We start from the raw sequence: 6,076 nt of genomic DNA, 5'->3' as shown, positions 1-6,076 counted from the left end.
CCATCAAAAAGTGTGCAAAGGATATGAACAGACATTTCTCAAAAGAAGACATTCATACAGCCAACAGACACATGAAAAAATGCTCATCATCACTCGTTTTTCTCCATCTTTGTGGATTTATCTACCTTTGGTATTTGGTGTTGGTGACCTTCAGATGAGTTCTCTGAATGGACATCCTATTCCTTTCTGTTTGTTAGCTTTCCTTCTAACAGTCAGGTCTCTCTGTTGCAGGTATGCTGCAGTTTGCTAGAGATACACTCCAGAACCTGTTTGCCTGGGTATCACCAGTGGAGACTGCAGAACGGCAAATATTGTTGCCCGTTGTTTCCTCTGGAAGCTTTTTCCCAGAGGGACACCTGACAGATTCCAGCCTGAGCTCTCCTGTATGAGGTGTCTCTTGTCCCTTACTGGGAGGTGTCTCGTAGTCAGGATACACAGGGGTCAGGGACCCACTTGAGGAAGCAGTGTGACCCTCAGCAGAACTTGAACGCTGTGCTGTGAAGTCTGCTACTCTCTTCACAGCTGTCAGGCAGGAACTTTTAAGTCTGCTGAAGCTGCACCCACAGCTACCTCTTTCCCCAGGTGCTCTGTCACAGGGAGATAGGGGTTATATCTATAACTCCCTGAATGGGGCTGCTGCCTTTTTTTCAGAGATGCACTGCCCAGAAAAGAGAATTCTGGCAGTCTGGCCACAAAGGCCTTGCTGAGCTGCAGTGAGCTCCACCCAGTTTGAACTTCCTAAGGTTTTATTTACACTATGAGGGTAAAACCGCCTACTCAAGCCTCAGCAATGCGAGATGCCCCTCCCACCAACCAAACTAGAGCATCCCAGGTCAATCTCGGATTGCTGCTGTGCTGAAAGAAAGAATTTCAAGCCAGTGAATCTTAGTTTGCTGGACTCTGTACAGGTGGGACTCACTGAGCCAGACCACTTGGCTTCCTGGCTACAGCCCCCTTTCCAGGGGAGTGAATCGTTCTGTCTCACTGGCTTTCTGGGTGCCACTGGGATATGGAAGAAAAAAAAAAAAAAACTCCTGCAACTAGTTCAGTGTCTGCCCAAACAGCCGCCCAGTTTTGTGCTTAAAACTCAGTCCCTTGTGAGATAGACACCTGAGGGAATCTCCTGGGAAAAGAGCTCTAGCTGGGCTGGAGTGCATGGTTCCTGAGGCTCAGTCCCTCACAGTTTCCCTTGGGTGAGGAAGAAAATTCCCAGAATTAAGTAATTTAATTTGTTCCTATTTTTGAAAAACCAACTTTTTGTTTTACTGATATGTTGTACTCTTTTTAATCTGAATTTTATTTATTCTGCTATGATTTTATTTGTTTCTATTTTTCTATTAATTCTGGAATTGGTTTGCTTTTTCAGTTACAGTTCTTTAATATAAATCATTATGTTATTTATTTAAAGTTTTTTTTTTTTTTAATTTAGGCACTTAGAGCTACAAACTTTCCTCTTAGTACTGCTTTTGCTTTATTCCATATGTTTTAGCATTTTGTACTTTTATTATTATTTGTTTGAAAAAATTTTTCAATTTTTTTTCTTAATTTCTTCACTGACATAGTGGTCATTTAGGAGTATATTGTTTAATTTTTATGTATTTCTATATTTTCCAAAATTCTTGTTGTTGATTTCTAGTTTTATGCCACTGTGGTCATCAAAGAAGCTTGATATTATGTAAAAATTTTGAACTTGTTTTGTGACAAAACAAAATGGTCTATCCTTGAGAATATTTAATGTGCTGAGTAAAAGAATGTGTATTCTGCATCCATTAGATACAATGGTCTGGATATATCTTTTAAATCTATTTATTCTATAATGAACATTAAGTCTGACATTTCTATGATGATTTTCTATCTGAAAGATCTGCTCAGTGTTGATGGTGTGATGTTGAAGTCTTCAGATATTATTGTATTTGGACCTATCTCTCTCTTTAGCTCAAATAATGTTTCCTCCACATATCTGGGTTCTCCAGTGTTGGGTGCACATATATTTAAAATTGTTATATCATCTTGCTGAATAGACTCCTGTATCATTATATAGTGTTCTTCATTGTCTCTTTTTTCAATTTTTGTCTTTAAATCTCTTTTGTCTGATGTAAGTATATTGACTTCTGTTCTAGTTTAGTTTCTATTACTGTGGAATATTTATTTCTACGCCCTTATTTCAATCTACTTGAGTTTATACAGATTAAGTGTGTTTCCTGTAGGTAACAGATCTGTGAGTCATTCCTGCATCCATTCATCCAGTCTATGTCTTTTGATTAGAGAGTTTATTCTATTTACATTCAACATTATTATTGATAAGTAACGACTTACTCCTGCCATTTTTTTGTTTTATTTTGGTTGTTTTGTGGCCTTCTCTTCCTTCTTTGTTTCCTTCCTGTCCTTTTTTAGTAAAGATGGTTTTCTCTGGTATATGATTTACTTTCTTGCTTTTTATTTTTTCTGTATTTATTGTATGTTTTTTTTTTTGGTTTGAGTTTACCATAAGGCTTGCAAGCACTATCATATAAGCCGTTACTGAAAACAACTTAACGTTGCATAAATGAAAAAGCAAGCCAAAAGAAAATGAATAAAAACTCTGTTCCTTAGCTTCACCCCCTCCCACTATTTAACTTTTAATTTCTATTTCTATTATATTATGATATATATTATATTATTATATTGTATAATATATTTTATTATATTGCATATACATTATATTTATAATATACTGTGTATATGTGCTAAATTTTTGAAAAGTTTCTGTAGTTATTATTGTTGATTGGTTAATCATTTACTCTTTCTACTTAGAATAAGGTTAGTTTACAAACCACAGTTACAATATTACAATATTCTGTGTGCTCTGTATACTTACTATTACCAGTGAGTTTTGTTTCCCCAGGTGATTATTTATTGCTCATTTATGTGTTTTTTTTTTCATCTTTACTGTATGGCCTTATTTGTACCCATCTGTATTAGTCTATTTTTATGCCGCTGATAAAGATATACTCAAGACTGTGTAGAAAAAGAGGTTTCATTGGACTTCCAGTTCCACATGACTAGGGGGCCTCAGAATCATGGCAGGAGGTGAAAGGGGCTTCTTACACGGTGGCAGCAAGAGAAAATTAGGGAGATGCAAAAGTGGAAACCCCAATAAAACCATCAGGTTTCATGAGACTTATTCACTACTATGAGAACAATATGGTGGAAACCACCCCCATGACAAATTATCTCCCACCAGGTCTTTCCAAAAACGCATGAGAATTATGGGAGTAAAATTCAAGATGAGATTTGGGTGGGGACACAGAGCCAAACCATTTAATTCATCTCCTCCAAATTTAATTCATCCCCTCCACATTTAATTCATCCCCTCCAAATCTCATATCCTCACATTTCAAAACCAATCATGCCTTCCCAACAGTCTCGCAAGGTTTTATTCAGCATTAACCCAAAAGTCCACAGTGCAAAGTTTCATCTGACACAAGGCAAGTCCCTCTCCCCTATGAGCTTATAAAATTAAAAGCAAGCTAGTTACTTCCTAGATACAAGGGGGTACAGATATTGGGTAAATACAGCCATTCCAAATGGGAGAAATTGGCCAAAACAAAGGAATTACAGGGACCATGCAAGTTCAAAATTCAGCAGGGCAGTCAAATTTTAAAGCTCCAAAATGATCTTTTTTGACTCCAGGTTTCATATCCAGGTCACGCTAATGCAAGAGTTGGGTTCCCATGGTCTTGGGCAGCTGCACCTCTGTGGTTTTTCAGGGTACAACCTCCTTCTAAGCTGCTTTAATGGACTTGTATTGAGTATCTGGCTTTTCCAGGCAAACAGTCCAAGCTGTCAGTGGATCTACCATTCTGGGGTCTGGAAAACAGGGACCCTCTTTTCACAGCTCTACTAGGTGGTGACCGAGTAGGGACTCTGTGTAGGGGCTCCAACCCCACATTTTCTTTCTGCATTGCCTTAGCAGAGGTTCTTCATGAGTGCCTTGCCCCTGCAGCAAACTTCTGCCCGGGCATCCAGGCATTTCCACTCATCTTCTAAAATCTAGGGGGAGGTTACCTAACCCCAATTCTTGACTTCTGTGAACTTGTAGGCTCAACACCTCATGGAAGCTGCCAAGGTTTGGGGCTTTCACCCTCTGAAGCCATGGCTTGAGCTCTATGTTGGCCCTTTTCAGCCACAGCTGGAGTGGCTGGGACACAGGGCACCAAGTCCCTAGGCTGTGTATAGCACGGGGACCCTGGGCCTGACTCACAAAACCATTTCCTCCTAGGCCTCTGGGTCTGTGATGAGAGGGGCTGCTGAGAAGACCTCTGACATGCCCTGGAGACATTTTCCCTGTTGTCTTGGAAATTAAAATTCAGCTTCTCATTACTTATACAAATTTCTGCAGCTGCTTTAAATTTCTCCTCAGAAAATGGATTTTTCTTTTCTAGCACATTGTCAGGCTGCAAATTTTCCCAGCTTTATGCTTTGCTTTCCTTGTAAAATTAAATCCTTTAATAGCAACCAAGTCACCTCTTGAATGCTTTGCTGCTTAGAAATTTCTCCTGCCAGATATCCTAAATCATCTCTCTCAAGTTCAAAGTTCCACAAATCTCTAAGGCAGGGGCAAAACGTCACCATTTTCTTTGCTAAAACATAACAAGAATAACCTTCACACCAGTTCCCAACAAGTTTCTAATCTCCAGTTGAGACCACCTCAGTCTGGACTTTATTGTCCACATCACAATCAGGCTTTTAGTCAAAGCCATTCGACAAGTCTGTAGAAAGTTCTAAACTTTCCCACATTTTTCTGTCTTCTTCTGAACCCTCCAAACTGTTCCAACCTCTGCCTGTTACCCAGTTTCAAAGTTGCCTTCACATTTTTCAGGTATCTTTTCAGCAACACTCCACTCTTGGTACCAATTTACTGTATTAGTCTGTTTTCATGCTGCTGATAAAGACATACCCAAGCATGGGTAGTAATGGACATTTGATTGGACTTGCAATTCCACATGGCTGGGGCTGGGATGTTCTCAGAACCATGACAGGAGGTGAAAGGCACTTCTTACATGGTCACAGAAAGAGAGAATGAGGAAGATGCAAAAGTGGAAACCATCAAATCTCATAAGACTTATTCACTACCATGAGAACAGTATAGTAAAAACTGTCTGTGATTCAAGTTATCTTCCACCTGGTCCCTCTCACCACACGTGGGAATTATGAGAGTACAGTTCAAGATGAGATTTGTGTGGGGACATAGAGCCAAGCCATATCACCATCCTTCTTGGGAAGACTTTCCAGATATTTGAAATGGCTTGAGTGTTTTAATCTAAACTGTATCTGCTTTAGGGGATAGTCCAAGCCCAGTAACACTGTGGTTCTTGCAAACTCGTAGAGGTATTACCTTGATGTTTTTGGACAAGATCCAGAAGAATCAACTGGAATACCAGGCAGAGAGTCTTGTTCTATTTGCTTGCTTTCTCCCTAGCAAACAGAGTCTCTTTCTCTGTTTTCTGAGTCACCTAAAGCTGGGAGTGGAGTGAAAGAAGCAGCCCTGTGGTCACCATCACTAGGACTGTGCTGGGTCAGACCTTAAGTGAAGACAGCACTGAATCTCATCCAACACCTGCTGTAACCACTCTCTGGCTACTACTTATGATCTCTCAAGGCCCAGTGGCTCTATAATCATTCAGTGGCAAAGCAGCCAGACCTATGTTCTTCAATTCAGGGCATGGTCATCCTATAGGCCCTGGGCAGGTCCAGAGATGCCATCTGGGGGTCAGAAACTGGAGGCAAAAATGTGAGTGGTCTACCTGATGTTCTATTTTACTGAGGCTGAGCTGGCACTCAAACCACAGAATAAAGTTCTTCCCACACTTTCTTCCATTTTCCAAAGAAAGAAATGCCTCATACTGTAGCCACCAACACCCCAGGCCATGAGGAATACTTCCAGAATATCACTGATGTTTCTTTAAGGTCCAAGGGCTATTAAATCAGCTTGTTGTAAATGCGGCCTGGCCGAGACTCACTCTTTAGGGCAGTGGTCTTCTTTCTCGCCCAGGGGAGGTCCAGAAATGCTGTTCAAGAGTCAACTCTGGAATGA

The sequence above is a fragment of the Colobus angolensis genome, unplaced genomic scaffold, assembly GCF_000951035.1.
Source record: "Colobus angolensis palliatus isolate OR3802 unplaced genomic scaffold, Cang.pa_1.0 Scaffold523, whole genome shotgun sequence".
In the NCBI taxonomy this organism is placed as follows: domain Eukaryota; kingdom Metazoa; phylum Chordata; class Mammalia; order Primates; family Cercopithecidae; genus Colobus; species Colobus angolensis.
This window is presented reverse-complemented; position numbering follows the sequence as displayed.